Genomic DNA, 19,243 nt, shown 5'->3' with positions numbered 1-19,243 from the left:
AATACAAATTTTCCCAGCAGGCATTTTTGGGCTTTTGAAAAATTCTATACAGATTCTCACTAAATATAATCCAGAGTGAATCTTTACATAATAGGTCAAGCAATGATCAACAGAATGTATGGACCTTACATACGTGTGTGTACACATACACACATCATTAAGTTCCTATCTTTAAAAATCACCCATTCGCCAACTAAAAAATTCTCGTCTGCTTTGTTTACATTCATTTTATTATCAGGGAGGCCTGGGTGAAAAATCTTTAGATATAGATGAACTCCCTCCAAGTTCCTCAGGATTATCTCTTAATTGCTGGAGGCTTCCTTCCTGGGCAAAGTAAGTTTCTCCGCCTTTCCTCCCAGTTTATTCCATAAAGGTTTTCTCTCCTCAGACCAGGGGAATATACTTCCAGGGCTTTCTTAGCACAAAAAGAACGAACAGGGAGAGATGCTGGCCCACGAACCCAGGACCCATGATTAGGCAGCCCTGCCAAAGTCAGTCTTGGTTCTACAGTGGTCTCTGCTCCCAATCATGGAGATTTCTGGCTACCAAGAACATGGTCTCGCCTTAAGAAGTTTTGGCTAGAGCATAAAAGGATTAGTGATCTGTTCAGAACCCAATTCTAATCATTTCACTTAAATACAATTATTTTCTGTTATATTTCCACAGAATCTCACAGTAACTTTATTCCCAGCCACAAAAATAAAGGTGGAAAAGAGAAAAATAAATCAACACAAGCGTGATCCACAAATCAAAAAAGAAACAAAATTCTGAGTAGTAAAGGGGAAAGTCCTACTGCAGTGGTATTTGAGCTTGGGTAGGATAAACTGCTGCCGTAAATAGTCTCACAGACACATAACAGTTCAAACACAATAGAAGTTTATTTCTTGCCCTCAGCATAGTCCAAAGTATGTTTCCTGGTCAGTTGGTGGCTCCTCCCCCATGTGACAATTCAGAAATTCAGACTCCTTTTGTCTGTGGCTCTGGAATCCCCTGGATTTTGTAGTTACCTGCCCCCAGCTCACAAGGAATGAGAGTTATGTTGGAGCTGCCTAAGGGAGCAAGTAACAAGTATCTTCCACTCATACTCCATGGGTGAGAACTAGTGGCATGACCAAACTTAACAGCAAGGGAAGCTGAGAAACGTAATCAAGCTGCGTGCTCTAGAAGAAATGGAAAAATAATTTGGTAAACAGCCAGCAATCTCTGCTATAACCGGTCTGTATCCATCTGTTTTACTCATTTATTTTTATTTTTCTTTATTCATTTATTCATTCTGGAATCCCTAACATTTTTGTTCAATACCTATCAGGGCAGACATTTGATAAAATGCTCAATGAATGTTGCAAGTCGGGAAATAAATCACCGTGACAGGTCATTCTATTATTTATATTTTAAATATGGTATGTTATGTTATCTTTTTATATAATTTTATGTTTAATATTTAATACTAATCTCGTATTAAGACAGTCTAAACCTTAGCCTTCCCTATTTTAAAATTCCAATCTCATCTTTGATTCAGTCTTCCTCCCATCCGGGCTGACTCGTGGCGCTGGAGACTTGGAATGGGGGAAGGGGGTCAGACCAGAGTGAGAGAAACTGTTCTCTCACACACTGCCTTCTTCCCTCCTGAGGGATTAGGTGGCGGGCGGGGTGGAGAGAGAAGAGAAAGAAGAGTTCTTTTCATGTCTTCCCTCTCCCTTGTTGGTTATAATCACAGCTCCCTTCTGTGGTGAGGTGAGGTAACGGTCACTTTTCTATTGGTGTCACTGTTATCCTGTGTAAGCCTGACTGCCCTGAGTTCCCTCTGCAAGGCAGGAACTGAAAATGCTGGCTCCTTGAAGAGAGAGAGCACATTGGTTCTTCAGAGGACCCCATGGGAGGTCTCCCCTGAACAGTGCCCTGGAATGGAAGATCCAACTGAGGTTGGCCTCTTTCTCACCCGTGCTTGTGTCCTCCCCACAGTGGGGAGGGGCTCATGGGACCGCTTCCCTGAGGCGGTGCAGGTGCACAAACAAGAGAGTTTATGTTCTTGCCACCTTCCATGGCGTCCACACAGGCACAGCCAAGTCCCACACTCTTGCCACGCCAGACAGTCGAAACGCCGGCAGCACCTGGCATCTTGCCTCTCAGTTCTGACGTCTCCTCCTGCTGTGATTCTGTGCCCCAGGATCATCATCCCAAAGGGATGAGATGCAGCAAGCCCTCTGCTGGCTCGGGGGCTCAGCGATCTTGGTAGAGTTGATGATCTCACTCTCAGAACTGGAGTGGGGAAGTTGAGGCGGTCCTGCTACCTTCAGTCTTGTAGAAGGAAAGAGACAAACAAACTAGATGCTCCATGGCAGGGTAGGGGGTGGTGGTTGCCACTCCCTGAGTCTCTATTCGCCCCCCCACAAAGATGTCCTCCCACTCCAGAGACACATTTTGCCTGACGGAGGGGAAGTCAGCAAAGAGAGGAGGGCACTGGTGCCTGCTCTGCGGAAATGATGCCTCTCAGCAGGCCGACTCGGGAGGAGGCGGCTGCTCCTTTGGATTAGTAATTCTCTGAACTTAAAATTCAGACGGCTTGGTGCCTTTTGTTCTCAGATGTGAGTTCTAGTCAAAATTCCAGGAAAAAGCCTACTTTGCACTTCACACCATGACTCTGAAATGATTTCTTTGTCAACCAGAGCTTTGACATTTTGGAGCACTGAATGTGATTGCTGGCTGTCTAATCTGTGGGGTACCTCCAAGGGAAAGACAGCAGTCCCTTGTCAAAAAATGTAACTATTCTGTACAGGTCCTTCCTGCCATCCATCCAGAAAAATTGCTGACCTTTGGATATAAAGCCCTGCAGAAAGCAAAATCTTGAGCATTTTCACCCATGATGTTTTATCTAGGATAAACACAGAAATATCTATGTGAATCCACCCAGCACATGCTTAGAAAATACCACTGAATTGGCCCAAATTATTAGGAAGAAATGAAGCTTTTTTTTAAATTTTTTATTTTTTATAAACATATATTTTTATCCCCAGGGGTACAGGTCTGTGAATCACCAGGTTTACACACTTCACAGCACTCACCAAAGCACATACCCTCCCCAATGTCCATAATCCCACCCCCTTCTCCCAACCCCCTCCCCCCAGCAACCCTCAGTTTGTTTTGTGAGATTAAGAGTCACTTATGGTTTGTCTCCCTCCCAATCCCATCTTGTTTCATTTATTCTTCTCCTACCCACTTAAGCCCCCATGTTGCATCACCACCTCCTCATATCAGGGAGATCATATGATAGTTGTCTTTCTCTGCTTGACTTAGAAATGAAGCTTTTAATTGCTGCATGTAATTTGACTAGGAACTCTCCTCCTTTTAATCCCTTGGGAAGATACTTGCTAAGAAAAAAAAGTGTTAAAACTGTTCCAAAATGAGTTCTGAGAAACCCCAAATGAGATCCACGATTTGATGTTCTAGTCAGAAATTGTTTGGGAAATAACAATTTTGTAGAGCAACATATAACGGGCTAGACAAACACCCCCCCACACACACACAGTATATATGTGTGCGTATCTGTATATACGCACACATATATAGTTCTGTGAGTGGTGGAGTTCTGTTTCAAATTTTGCCATGTCACTTTGCCATATGATATAACCCCTGTGGGAGAACTTCAGTTGGAGCTCAGATCAGAAATGGCTCCACCAGGATCTACATGTCCAGGTTTATGTTAATGAGGTGAAATGAAACACCGTGCGCTCCACCCAAAGAACAGGAGATGGGCAGAGAGGACGCAAACGAGGTGTCTGCAAAGTTGGCTCTGGCTCCCCTCCGAAGCATATCAAGCAATGTGCAGTGAAGGGAGATGAATGATTTGGGTCCACACTCAAGACTACTTCCTGTGGACAGGAAGCCAACAATTCAGGAAAACCTCACCTAAACCGAGGTCCAACTTGCAGCGGCCTCAGCCACTCAGTTGTAACCCAGGGGGCTCCCGAATTAAGGGACTTTGGTGCAGCAATGATGCCCCCCAAAGCTATGAGCTTATTAATAATATAAATGTATGGAAAGACTACTGGCCTCCTCCAGATGACCATGTGTGTGGAAGACCGTGCTGATTAGTTACAGAACACGCTCACCGTAGCCAAAAAGTGTCTACTGGGGTGAGGAACATGAGACCAACACTGCAGGGGGAAGCACTGAGGGAGAGCAGCTGGGGGGGGGGGGGCATTCTGTGAATGGACCCTGTGAGTCCTTCCCCTTCCAATGGCTGCTGAAGACCTCACTTTGGAGCAGCGCGATAAAGAGCCAATATGAGAAGCAGAAAGAACACTGGGGGTCACCGGAGGTCAGCTGGACTCCTCATCTTACAGTTGAGTTGATGAAGTAACAAACTATCGCTGCTTGTAATGACAGCCCTGGGTCTTTAAGAGGCAGTAATGATTCTATCGAAAACCTATGTTGATGAATGCTACCGAAAAGTAAAAATCAATGTAATGGAATTTACACACAGAAACCAAGATGTTCTAAACAAACAAACAAACAAACAAAACGGGCTTTTCCAAAATATCTTTCTCTGATGAGGTCAGATCTATTGGTCATTATGGTAAAACTTGGTAATAACATTAGCAGAGGACATGGAGCTTTTGCAGAGTCCACCAGTGCTTTTCATCTTCACACCCTTCCTGCAAAATTACCAGGATATGTATTTGGAACAATTATCCTTGCTTTATAGATCCATCTCACTGAAGCCACTGAAGTTTGACAGAACCACTGTTAAAACCAGAGTCTCCTAACTAACGGCCCCAGGGAACTTCTTTTTTTTTTTTTTTTTTTTTTAAATTTCCCAGGGAACTTCTTCCAGGTTTCGTTCCCTGATAGCTTCTTCAGAAAAGTGATGCTGGAAAAAGAAATAGGCACCTAAGAACGTTTGGCCATGGGACGTCCTTTACGCCTTCATTCTTTCAGCAACTGTTCATCAAGCATCTGAATCAGTTAGTCGTTGCCACAAATAGCAATAGCAGAGGTATGAGAGGTTAAGCCTCACTGTCAAGTGCTTTCCAAGCCTTTGGCTGCTTAATATTCCATTGGCCAAAGCAAGCCATATAGCCAAACTCAAAGACAAGGGGCAGAAAAACAGATTCTGCCTCTTTAATGGGACAAACTACAAAGTCAGAGACCAAAGGATGTGGATACAGGAGGAATGGAGATTGGGCCCATTAACGCAGTCTACAACACCACCTACCATATTCCAGGCGCTGTGCCAGGCACTGGGGATACAGCGCTGATCATCACAGAAGCTGGCCTCCTGGTGCTTACACTCAAAACCTGAAGATTAAACTTCCACCCCCATGAACTCCACTGCAGCCTGTTACAACTGTAACCAAAATTTAATAATGAAGGCAAGTCTACCGTCCCTTGTGGCATTTCCGGGAGGAATAAGTGCTTTGAGGGATTATCTATTATTCTGAACTCCTTTCACCACAGCTCCCCATGTATTGTCATACATTATCAAGATGGTCTCCTCTGATAGATACATTCAAATGAATAACTGAATTTATTTAGAGAACCAATCCAATAGCTCTTCTTCGCTCTATTGGAAATGGGTCCATGTTGAGAATCCTCAGGTAGGATGGAAAAGCCTTTAGGAAGCTGAAGATCTGCATTCCAGGCTCCTCCCTGTAATCATCCTATTTGCATCACAAAATTGTTAATTAATTCGAAGACACTTCCTGAGAGCCATGTCTGTATCAGTCTCAGGGATCAGGGCTTTTCCATCTAAAGATTCCTCTAACCCTCCCGATAACATTGTGAGCAAAACTAGTGCAAGATTTATCACATATTCAACAAATGGTTATTAAAGCACTAATTATATGCCAGGCACTAGGCCTGCCAGATGAGAAATATATATATTTCTGGCCATCCAGGAGCTCAGTTTCTATTAAAGGTGACAGACCTGTGAACAATACAATTAAAATATAATGAGGTAAGAGTCTTTATAGGAGACAATATACTTTACAACATTATGCAAATATAAGGTATTATAATCATAGCTGTAGGTCTCAAAGACCTCATCCTGTTTTCAGAAGCTGCCTAATTTATCTACAAGGAAATCTGTGGTACTGAGACAATTTTAAGCCGATGGAGAAATAACCTGACCCAAAACCATATGCCACCGCCATTTCCATCTTTCTGAGAAAATCCAATAAAAAAGGCGGGGTGGGGGGGGGGAGCATGATGCTTGTCAGCTCAGCAGGTAAGTAACAATCTTTGGGGATTCAAGAGAAGACTGAAGAAACAGATGTATCCAGGAAAGGGAGTAAGAGAAGAAATTTCAAAAATCCCATAGACTGAGGGAACTCAGGGCATAAACCTAATGAATGGAATTAAAGTATGGAGTGATCTCCTCTAGCAATTGGTTCTAATTTCTTTGCTATGAAATCAAACCCTGTGAGATGTGAACATAAAAAAGCAGTTTTCAGGGCCCCCACTTCACAACCATTTCAAAAAATAACCAACCCAAATATTTCCCCTTCTCCCTATAACCTTTTTCTCTACTTCTTTCATTCCTTCCCCCCAAGAACTTCCTAAAGTAAAACGTGCTAATTGCTGGCAGGTACAAGATGACATCAGCCACTGAGTCAGCTAATCTTATCAAAAACTGTCCTGACAAATAGTAAATGTTTTTAATAAAGCACATACCCTTAGACGTAAACAGAGTTATTCATCACAAATTTAAAACCCCTGTAAAGGCCAATCACTGATGCTTAGAGATGTTACTCAGAATATCAGTGCTACCATCTCAGTACTGCTTTCATTAAATGACTTTGCCAAAGTTATGAAACCTTCCTAACTCCATGAAAAATGGGTGTCTCTAACAATACCATGTATAATTAAGCATATATTGCTGCGCGGTTGGAAAATTCCATTGTCACCTGCATCAGCCTCAAAGATCAATTTGCATACACGGATCAAAGGGAACCTTGCAGCTTGCTGGTTCATTTAAAAGTGAACCAGGGATGATTTTAAGACCTTATTAAATCCCTCAAATTCATCAGAATAAGAGTGTTTTGACTTGTAAACAGCCAAGAATTTTCTAAGGGATTATGAGGGAGAGGCATTCATCTACTGCTTTGGTTGAACTTTTCTGATGTGTTCATTTTTAATTCCTTGTCTCTCTCAAGCCTCAGTATCCTTGGATCTTGTTCAGATTAATGATGTATTTTCCAGTCAAATCAAAATGCTATTGTTCTGTTCCATCGAACATGCATGGCTGCAGCCGGTCCTCTTGGCCAGAGCTGAGAAAACACCAAGGCTGTGTGGTCGGAACCAAAGCCTCCCCAGCTTCATTTTGTGCAACATCCTTCTGGAAGGCCAAGCAAGGGCCAGGCGAGGCTGGGGAGTTCTTCAGAGCTAGGACAGAAAGCAGGAAGGCAAAGCGCAAAGCGGAGTAAAGGCCAAAGGCCCACTCCTGTTGGTGACAGAGGCTCACTGTGACAGGTCTTTCCCTGCTACTGTCCCACCTTTCCATGAGCCCAGACCAGCACGCTGCAAGCCGAGGTGCCCCAATGCCCATGCCAGCTGGCCTCCCGTGCCACCAGTGGGAGATGGGACATGGAGTATCTCCCAAAGGAAAGTAGAAGATGGGAGAGGGGGAGAGGGACTTCGTCCTTCTTGCCCAGTCGCTGTCAGTGCCATTTTGAAAGCAGGCTCACCTTGCACCCCCAAGGTGCCAGAGGACCAGCCGTCTAAGCTCCCTCACTCCTAGGGCCGGGCCACTTCAGCGTTCCCAGGACCCACCACACCGCCTACTTATGGGCCCCAGCAGTGGGGCACCTGCTCCATGGAGATCCAAGCATGCCCCCCCCACAAGCACACACACAGTCCTTCTCACTCTTGTCCTCCCAGCCCCGGCTGGGAACTGCTTCCTGCTACTATTCTTCTATGGCTTCCCTAGACCTCTCCTTTCTGCTCTTGGGTCTTGTGACACCTGTGTGATGAGTTCCTATAATGCAAAGCTTCCACTTATGTTCCAAGTATAGTTTCTTTTTTCCTAAGTAGACCCTCAATGATATTCTCATCAAGGCAGCAACAGTCAGTGAAAGAAGAAAGTGGATTTTTCCATTGCAGATGAAGGATTTGGGAAAGATCAATATGTTATTTTTAGAAGCTGTAGAGGTGATTCTGATAGTATCACCATCCCTACCATTATACTCTCTGCCTTTCTTCCTCCTTCAACTGTAATGTGGTTTCCAGGCCATCTTACAAGGGCGTGCTGTGGACATCTAAAGGTGGCTTCAATGGAAGAGATGTATGCGAGTCTTCAAGAAGTCCCTTTGTCCAACAGCCCCCTCGGTCAATCCACCCAGTGCAAACGTGTGGACAGTGGAGATTTGTAATGACATTGGACCGTGTATGACCATACCTCCCTCCCCTGTCCTCAACTGCCAGGGGCACTCGAGGTACTAACCCTCACAGAAATCAGAGGCCACACATGGAATCAAACCTATACTCTGCCACGAGGACACAGTCGGCCCCACAGAGAAGAACACGAAACAGAGCCTCAGCACGGGGCTTAGGAAAACGTTCCCTGCCCTTGAGAGTTGACAGCCCCATCAGTAACTGCACTTTCCAAAACAGACAGAACACCTTCCACGCTGCCATAGAACAGAGCCCAGAAAGGAATTCAAACTGAAAGAATCATTTAGAAAGCTGAAGAAGACGCTTGAGTATTGGTTTTTACACACGAATGCCATAATTATGTTGTTATATCTGTAGCATCTCTTTATTTCTGTGTTTTGATCATGTTGTACTTTGATTAAATATGAACCAACAAATATTTCAAGCAATGTAGGAAGATGATTCCCTAAATAAATAACTTTGGTTTTAAAAAAAGATCCCCTCTAAAAATTATTAATGCAGTGAATCGAGGTGAGCACTTAAAAACTAAGCTCAGGCAGACGCTGACAGCAGCGTTTAGCTTCCCTTTCTGAGCATCACTGAGCCCCTCATGCCCAGAGCTAATATGACCTCAACAAAATGAAGCCAGTCTTTGGCTCAGTGATTTAGAGCAGTGGGGGGAGTTGGGAATAAACGCTAATGGTTTTCAGGCGAACCCAAAGCACAAAACAAGCCAGCCAAAATAAATATTGTTTTTCCGTACGCTTCCATTTGGCATTTGTGTGGCAGGATAAGGCCTTACCCTGATAAATAATTTTTTGAATTAACAGCCCTGCTTCAGCTTACCTTTTCATGGGGGGAGAAACACAGGAGAGCATATAAAGGAGAGAGAATAGAAGACAAATGTTTCTCAGTGGTTCTACCTTATATACCAGTCACTTAGGCTAGCTGCTAGCCCATCTTCAGTTCTTGTCTTTACTTCCACCTGCCTCCAACATGCACACACCCAGAGCTCTGCACATCAACGTTTTCTCCATTATTTACTACTCTTCCTCTCAACTCTTCTTCATTCTGTGTCTTTTAGTATCATAAACCTAATCTGTAGGATGACAATCAGTGTAACAGCTCCTTGACTTGTACGAAGCAGGCAGAAAAAATATTTTTGGTAAGTTTATCAGATTAAATGCATTCATATTTTCCCTAACAATCGGTGGAAAGTTGTACCGAGCATATATAAATGTGAGGATGAGTATTTCTCTGACAACTGTTTTGTAATGTCTTGGAGATTTCTTAAATCTGCCTCACACCCAAGACCCTGCAAGTTTATCTACAGAATGAGAATGGGGCTAGAGTTGACAGGTGTAACATACTGATTTGTATTCAAGGCACGTTCCTTCTCTGTTGGCCTATGGGTCTGTATTTGCTGAAGAAATGTTTATGTCCTGAACATTTGTTATATATTATGTGTCCTACTTATCTATCGGAGTCATCATCCATCTGAACTCATAAGCGTCCAGCAAAATAGTTAACTTTTTTGCCCCTCCCAACAACGTGGCGCACACGGAGCGAGCTTCAGGATAGCAGATACAGCAGAAGCTGCGGGCACCCCGCCCATGTGCTCTTGCCATTCATTATTCTCTACATGCCCATGGCTTTCCCAATAAGCCCCTGTGGCCTTGCTCTGTCCACACATGGGGCAAGCTGGAAGGGCCAGGAGCTAACACCTCCCCTAGTGGCTGTCCGTCAACCAATAAAGGACGTGAGTGGGAGGACACTCCGCCCCCCACACCCCCCCCCCCCCCGCTCCCTCCCCGCTTAGGTAGAACAACCCTAAACCAGGGTGCAAACAGTCTCCCAAAGGCCCATGGGACTGAGCAGCAGCCACCCACAACAGTCATGCTGTCCTTAAGGTGTGTCTGTGTAGGCTCCCTCCTCTCCCCTGTCACACTCTGCCCCTTCTCTACCAGGGCTTCCTGGGCCCACTCCCAAGGAGAGTAGATGCATCCATAGATCACCTCAAGGTCTGCTTATAAGGGACCCCATACTAAAACCGCTGGGCAAATGCTTTCCGAGAGATGCATGGCCTTTCAGCCCTACAGACACAAAAGATGGAAGGCTTCATATTTAAGAATAGGGAAATAAAAATGACCTTGGAGCTTTGTTTTCTAAACATGCCACTCATTTCCCCCACAGGAAGTGTAGCCAGGCACCAAAATCGTACTATGTATAACTACTAATATAATCCTGCTTCTGACCCATAGACCACCGAAGTATTCTGATAATGAAACACCTCAACTAAATCGGGGCTTGGGCCAGCGGCACTGAGTCAAGCCCCCAGCGCAGACGTTGGGAATGCTGCCTACACAAATGGCCCCAGCTCCTCCGCCCTTGTGCCACTTCCGAGCCAGGAATCTACATGGAAGCTGTATAGAGTCTCTTAGAAAGAGCAGTCCATTAGGGAGGGGGTGTGCTATGATGAGCGCTGTTTCTTTAAGACTGACAAATCACGGACCTGTACCCCTGAAACCAATAATACATTCTATGTTAGGAAGGAAGGAAGGAAAAGAGGAAGAAAGGAAGAAAGGAAGGAAAGAAGATAGGAAGGGAAGGCTGTCCAACATTCCAACCCTTTCTGTGTGGTGTTCAACATTATTAAAACTACTTGGTGGTCCCGGCCAAGGCCAGATAACAGAAAAGTGCACAGAGACCACAAGGGTGGCTGAGAGTCACCAACTGACTGGATCGGGCATCAAGGACCCAGTTTGGAAGACGACAGTCTCAGAGCCCTTTGGGAAGCTGACACTGGAATGGTCTCCACCTACAGTGCACTCCTGATTGAGTCGAACACTGAGGGATATTGTTCACCCCTGTGCTTTCAACAAATTTTGTTGTACTGGGCTAGGCACTGAGGACGTGAGGGAGAGCAAAACAGACCTACCCCTGCCTTTGTGAACTTATGGTAGAGTGTGGAAGATAGATATTCAACAAGCAGGCATGTAGGTCGATAGACACCTACAAAAGGAATATCAAAACAATACCAGGAATCAGAATTTCAAGGCAAACGGGATGTGGCAGGGGCTGGCTAGAGGAAGTAACAATGTGTGAAGGCCCTGAAGGGGCAGAGAAGGTGAATTCTTTCAGGGAATAGAAAAAAGGCCAACGTGGCTAAACTGAGAGTAAGACAGAAACAGATGGAAAGAGAGAGTGGGTCCTTGTTCAAGTTTGTGCTCTTCAACCTAATTGCTATAGGAAGCCACTGGAAGAGGACTTCAGCCTGGGATTTTCATGATGCAAGACCTAGGAAAGAGTCCTTGCCAAGGCCAGCCACAGGACTGAAGTGGGCAGATAAGTCTGAATCATAATTCCATGGATTTCCAAAATTTTAGCAGATGGTACACACAAGCACAGAGACAAAAGAATGGGGAGAGAAGAGAGAGAGAATTTAGAACACTGTCCGACACACTGACACATGAGTATGCAACAAATATTAGCTGTTGAGGGACTCTTAATAGAAAAGCCCTTGCTTCCTCAAGTGAAAGCTCCAGCTTAGGGATAAATCTTTACATCCCCTACCATCGTTCTAGAAACACTAGTGGCTACTTGATGATTATTAATTAAATTACAACTGAACATTAGTTTAACAGGGGTTCTCAAACGTAACTGCTTACTAGAAATACCTAAGGAGCTTTCAAAAATAATGAACCTTTGACATCCCCAACCAATCAAATAGAAACCCTAAGAAGGTGGGGAGTAGGTTTGAGTACTTTTTAGAACTCTCCAGTTGCTTTTCTGTGGGACCAGCTTGGAGAACCAGGGCAACATCTTCACATGATTTAGTTTATTAGTGAACACCTAGCCAGGCTGTCACCAAGCCAGGACCCAAATAGAATACAAGAGAAGTAAATTGAAATCGAAGTCGGGACGAATGAGCTCAGAGCCTGCTCTGGGCTGGGCACTTGTCATTCATTGTGCTATTCAGTCTTCAAAGAACTCTGCAACATAACTCTTCTCATCCCTTTTCATAGATGATAAACAGCTGACACTCAGAAGCAAATTGCCCAGGTGACACAACAAATCAATGAGGGGGCCAGGATTCAAGCTCTAGTCCTTTTGTGTTCCACATCCTCCCCTCTCTCTATGGCCCTCGCGCCTCATACGGCTTTCTAAGGAAGAGTGTATGGTTACAAACCTTGAGAAGCCAAAAGTGAAAATGGAGACCTAGAAGGTAGTGGTGTTGAGATGGGTCATAGGACAAGTCTCAGAGGACACAAGAGGAACCCTAGAGAACTCACCATTTACCAGTTACGGCAGACCTCTAGGTCGCCTTCCCTTACCGGCAACTGCTCCCTGCGTGTCTGAGCAGTCCTCCCTGATACCGCTCTTCCTCTCATACATCTAATCTAATTCAATGCTAAGTCCTACTATCTAAGCCCCTAAAATATCTCCAGAATCTGGGCAGTTCTCACTGTCCGCACAGCTACGAGGCAATCCAAGGGGCCCAACTCCCCATCAGGAGACTGTGTCTGCCTCCTTCCCACTCTTGACTTTGACAGTCTGTCCTTACCCAGCGGCCAGAGCTACACAGAGAAACAGAAGTCAGAGCATGCTGATCAAGCAGGCTGCTCTGCTTAAAAACCCTCCAGAGGCTTCCCATTTCAAGCCAGCCACAGTCCCCACTCCTCATGGTGACCTTTGGAGCCTTGTCAGCTGTGGGCCCGCCTCTCCCTCTGGCTGTGACTCCTGCAATGCTCCCTCTCACTCACAGTGGCCTTCTACATGTCCCTGTCCCCCAACACAGCCTGCTCTCTTGGGGCACTGCTACACGCCGTTCCTTCTATTTGCAGCACTTTTACCCTGATCTCTGTACGGCTGCTTTTCCTCACTGGGCTGTCAACGACAATGTCACCTCCTCAGAGAGGCCGTGCCTGACCATCACAGCTGAAGAGGCCCCCATCCCCACTTTGCTGGTCATGAGTCACGCATTCGGTAATTACTTGCTTACTGGTGGACATGCTTTTAAAAGTGTAACTAACTGCATCCATGGCCAGAAGGATTGTGATTCTTTGGTTGGAAATTCTATTCATCACACTCTGTTTGTCATGCTCCTCAGCCTTGAACTCTTCTCCAGTCCTCGTTCTCAGCTTGCAAAATGAGAATAATGATTAACATGAGTCTTGAGGTGACCTTCTGACTGAGGACTCGATGTGTATTAGCAATTAGACTCCCAGTGCCATATTCAGAAAGAAGGACGACCCAAAGCCAAATCTTTTTCTTGCACCTTTCCCTTTGTGTTTGATGTTGGCTTTTCATTTGCATTTAGCACATTCAGGGAGGAGGCAAATAAACATTACACCGGCTGACACTGTGTGAACGCTTCAGATCCAGCCAAGGCAGGAAGGCTGAGAGCAAACCTTCACCAGAAGCCCTCCCAGGCTTGGAGCAGACGTTAAGTCCATTAATCTCCCGCAAGATAACCAAGTCCACTGCCAATAAAAAATGAGCAGCACCATTTCCTGGACTTGGCATTATCTGTGAGTCCACACAGACCCAGAAAATGGAGTGCAGCTTCTAGTCCAGGCCATTCACGGAAGGATGGATAGAGCCCCCGTGGCTTCGGTGTGGTCTTCTGCACACCCTCCTTAATTGTAGCATTAACCAGCCACTGGGTCTTCTCCTCTTTCCTCCTCTCTGTAGTCACGAGTTCTAAAGCTGTGGACCCCCCCTGAGGTCCAAGGGTAGATTTCAGGAGGCCCATGACTTGGAAGGGAAATTTTTACCTTTCGGGTTTTAACCCCTAACCGAAATTAGGCATTTCCTTCAATTCAACATAGGCAGGAAACCTCGGAAGTCCTAACAGTGTCTGTGACTTCGTCCCCAAAAAAGCTCACAGTTATTTTCATATTTCCCATCTCAGTTGTTGCGGCTATCTGAAAATACTATTAACACTCCTCACGGCTTCAAAATTACAGCAGTTGTTAGAACTGTTGCTCAGTCTTGCTATTTAACATGTTAATAAAGAAGCACATGCATCTGTCTATCACAGACCTGAGTACTTTTTTAAAATTTTGATATCTGTATTTCAATATAGTAGATTTTTCATTGTTATCCTATGTATTTTGTTTTACTCATGTTAAAATCAGTTTTTGAGAGGGAATTAATGGGCTTCACCAGACTTCCAAAGCCTAGCTCCCCTATTAGGTCACACAGTAAAGTGGCCAAATCCTCTCACAGATACTTCAGAGAAGATATCTTCTCTTTTGTCTAAAGCAACTTTGCAACAAAGATCAGGTTTATCTTGTCTCCCTGTGATGCCCCACTCTGTGTCACTGTCCCTAGCAGTGTTTCTCAGCCTTTCTGGGCCACGCTACCTCTTCATAAACATTCATGCCCACGTTTAATATTCTCTGAAATGCAAAATAAACACTGTGATTAAAAACCACTCCATGGGGCAAAGTGCTGCTTTGTTTTAAAGCATCACATGCCAACTTAGCCAGAAATTCCAATTCCCTAATCTCACCAGTGACCCTGGTTGAGAGTCCCTTCTAAAGGAATGCCCTTATAAGAGGACGGTAGAAATCGCCCTTGTCCATGGCTACCCTCTCCAAGGTATTTACTTCCCTAACCACGTTATTCTTACCTGAGTCTCAGGCTAGGACAATTTGGCTTCTCTCATTCCTGGCCAGGGAGGGAAGGATGAGGGTCCCATTGTTGTGATGTGGGCAATTTCTTTTTTCTTTTCAACCTGAAATGATAAGGTTGGGGTTTCTGGAAAAGTATGCCAAGAATCTAAAGGGAAAGGCAGAAGCCATGAAGAAAATGCTTAAGTCCAGATCCAACTTGTCTTCAGAGAACAGATTTCTTATCCCAGGTGACTATAGTCTGGCTTCCCACTAACTGGCCTGGCACCAATCACTGGGCACTCGAGCCCCTGTTATTTTCCTCCGCTCAGGCTGGCTGGGATGTGAGGCTTGGCAAATCTGAACCTTACCCAGAGGGAGCTTATGGTTGGCACAGCTTCTAGGCCTGGCAGGAGACTCAGGCCCTGCTAATGTCGGCTTCCTGACTTCTCTCCAGGTGTGTGCTGAGTGAGAAGAGAAAGAGGCCAATGACAGCATGGAAGTGAAAGCCAACATCTGAGAGAAAGGGCGAGGATCTGGATTCAGGGCGGAGGTAAAGAAGCAATGATGGTGGAGAGGAGAGACCCAGAGTCATGAAATGAGCAGTGTGGGGGCCCAGCTGTGTGTCCTTCCCTTTGGTTCCCCCTTGAGGCGGCTTCTGGTACTGCACCTGGTCCCTGTACCCCAGCTCAGGCCAGAAGTAGCCCCAGCAGTTCTCCATGTGCCCCCCAGCCCCCCAACACAAATATCCTAGTTCTTGCTTGGTCCTCCCAACACTCATTTACAATCCCCTTCTCCCCTTACTGAGAGGCTAAAAGTCCTAAACTCTCTCAACCTCTCCTGATTTTAGGAGTGGCCATGTGCTACAGGTCTAGCCATGAAGACATAAGGGGGAATCTGTTGGGGGGCTTCTATAGAAAACATTACTTTTCTTATTGAAGAAACAGATGTAACTTCGTCCCTTTTACCTGTCTGAAGTGCATGTCTGATGTCTAGAACTGTGAATGTTATATCTCAACCATGAGGTAACAAACATGACGAGAAGGCTGAGAGAATGGGAGAGATGCCCTCTCTGACATTCCTGAACCACTAAATCGGTGTCCCAGGAGCTAATTCCAGATTCTGGATTATGCAGGAAAAAAAATCAGTCCCTTTCTTGTTAAAGTCATTCTTAGTTGGGTTTTGTCACTTGCAAACAAAAGCAGTCCTAACTCATACACCAAAATCAATAGCCCCCTTCTTCCAATATTCATCCATTACTCCAGGTAACCACACTGTTCCATTCCCAAACCCATCTGCTGAGAGGCCTAAGCTTCCTTACCAACCCTTGAACCTACACAAATACTGATGACACAGGTGACGGTTCGTGGCTATCGCTGCTAGCTGGGCTCAGATTCATTGTCAAATCCAACTCTCCTAGCTCCAACCTGCACAACATCCGAGGCTTGTCTCATCACCCAACTCCCCATACAGTCTCCACAAAGCACAGCTGCAGAGTGACCAGGTATGAACAATTCTTGACCTTCACCTACACAGTTTATCTCAAACCCCATCCCCACTGCTCCATAAAGTCACTGAAAGTCCAAGGCATTGCTGGGCATGTTCTCAGGAAAGAGAGAGCCTTGTAAACCACAACCCATCAGGACACCAAAGGCTGACCTCTCAGACATGATGGTGCTAACCAAGGTGATTATGATATTTAAAAGGATTCTCAGCATCCCCTTTCCTCCAGGTAGAAAACAGTAGCCAAGCGATTCTTCCAAATTCAAGGATAAAGCCCCACAAGGGTGACGATGGGGTGGAGCCAGCCATGGGGTTGGCTGGTGGAGGGGACGCAGTAGGGAAACTGGGGCACGTGTTCTCAAATAAAGTAGAAGGAAGGACTCAGAGCCCGTGTTAGATTAAGAATATGAAAATTCTTGGGGAGAATACCTCCTGTGGGAGAGAGTAATTTTATAAAAGGTCAAAATAGAAAATACCCATGAGTTTTCAGAATTTCAAGCTAGCCTGGAAAACATATGAAACAAGCTAAGGAAGAATATACTTGGATTATGATCTTCAAGCCTAGGGGAGACCTGAAGCAAACTCAGAAATTGTGAGAAATTCACCAAATTCAAGCTTCTCTTGGACCCCAAATCTTAAAGCAACTTTTAGTCCCAATCCTCTAAAATGTGGAGAAGAAGTATAGAAGGGCATTAAGTGAAAAAAAAAATATGATTAAATGGTGACAATGGATTTCTACTTTGTCCTTATTTTCACCCAAAAGCATCAAATCAATGATGACTGTTGCCAGAGCTCACAGAGACCTTTGGGCCTCTGTAGAGGTGGTATTAATCACTTACCAGATGTTATAGCCTGAACTGTAGCCACCCCCCTCCAAAATTCATATATTGAAGTCCTAACCCCCAGGACGTTATGTAGAAGTAGGGTCATTGTAGATGTAATTAGCTAAGATGAGGTCATACTGGAAAAGAGTGGGTCAGTAACTAACTCAATGTAACTGATGTCCTCATAGAAGAGGGGAAAGTTGGAGACAGAAAGACACAGGAGAACACCACATGAACATGATGAGTCTTGGTTAAGGAAAGCCAAAGGTTTCCAGCAAACGACCAGAAGCTAGAAGAGAGGCATTCTCCCGCACAGCCATCAAAAGGAATCAACCCCACTGACACATTGATCTTGGATGTCTAGCCTCCAAAACTGTGAGACCATAAACTTCTGTTGCTTAAGGTCCTCGGTCTTGGGAATTTTGTTAAGGAAGCCCTAGGAAACTAATACAGCAGATTAATCTTTGCAGCCTCCAATGAGCAAATTGCCAAGTGCCATCTCCTCCAGAGAGGGTCTTACCACTGCTAGAGAATTACCACTGCCTCTGTTTTCAGAGTTATCTTTAGGTTGCCTTCTGCCTTTGGCCTCTTCTTATGTATTTACTTCCTTTCTACAATTAGAAAAATCTGTGTTTACTCATTTCTAAGATGGGATTGATGCAAAGCCATCTGCTTAATGAGAAAGATTCCTGTATACATGAGATAATCAACAAATATGGCTCCAATTAATGATTTTTCAAATTACTATTTAAATATTGACTTGGACTGTGCCCATATGATGTCAAAATAACTGATTTGCATGTGAATATTTCAGTCAAACAATTAGCTGTTTTGTCTACATAGCTCCAAATAATGTGGTTGATTGTTGTTCTATTACGAAATTGGATTGACCGGTGATTTTGGCATCATAAAGCATAGCCTAGATTCCTTTATGAGTACCAGGAGATCAAGCTAGAGAAATAAAAAAGGTATTTCTTTTCTTTAAACTCTGAAGGACTATTAATAATGAAATATTACAGTTAAGGGAATTTTCACTAAGAAAGTATCACCTAATAACATTAGTTAATAGTCTTTCCTGTGGGATTTTGTTACCACCTTATTTCACCTTTATTGTTCTATAGGGCAGTTCATTACCATGGCTTGAATGACTCTACTGCTTCATAGAGATCAAAGTGTTACTGCTTCAGGTTAGGCAAATTAAACAGAACGCCTACCAGACTGATAACAAATAGGGAGCTGAAGAAGTGGGGGAAGTGTCGTGAACACAAACATCTCAATTTTCTTTTTCCCATTCCCCAGTTTTTCTTACCAGCCATTGGCCAGAGTGGAATGGATGGAGAAATGTAAGGTGGAACTCGAAGGAGTAAACTGGGGAGAGTGGGCTGAACTGGAGAAAGCAGAAGAAGTGAAATGAGCAAGCTTCCAAGTGGTCAGAACAAGACCCAGTATTGTACCTGGGGCGCTGGCCCCCTGCTAAGTTCGAAGCTATAACAATGGTCAGAACGTTACATCTTTGTGGCCTTGCCCAATTCCCTCTGAGTCTTTCACCTCCTTTTGCCCCTCTCTCCTTTCTTTCCTCTTCCCAGTGTAAAATAAGAGACCATCACATGGTCCCGATATTCCATCTTTGCTGTTCCAGGGCTTAAATGAATCTCCCCTTGGGAGGGGGGCAGGACATCTGACTCTTGATCTCAGCTCATGTCCTGATCTCAGCGTCATGACTTCAAGCCCCACTTTGGGCTCTACACTGGGTGTGGAGCCTACTTTAAAAAAAAAAAAAGAATCCCCCCAAGTTGGAGACTTTATGGAAGATTTGGCTTTCCACAGCAAGATGTGGACATTGCAATCTGAAATTGAGAATTCCCAAACAATGAGCTAAGTAATACACTCGTCTAGTCTAGTATAATTTCCAGATAATCTCATTATCCT

At 44.7% G+C, this 19,243-nt stretch overlaps 1 long non-coding RNA gene across 1 annotated transcript in view; it reads right to left on the bottom strand.

Moving 5' to 3' along the window:
* The window catches only part of LOC309856755, a 385,485-nt gene that overhangs the window by 356,218 nt on the left and 10,024 nt on the right, over positions 1–19,243 (bottom strand). The window lies entirely within an intron of this gene.

The sequence above is a fragment of the Mustela nivalis genome (genome assembly GCF_964662115.1).
Source record: "Mustela nivalis genome assembly, chromosome: X".
NCBI classification, from domain to species: Eukaryota; Metazoa; Chordata; class Mammalia; order Carnivora; family Mustelidae; genus Mustela; species Mustela nivalis.
This window is presented reverse-complemented; position numbering and strand designations above follow the sequence as displayed.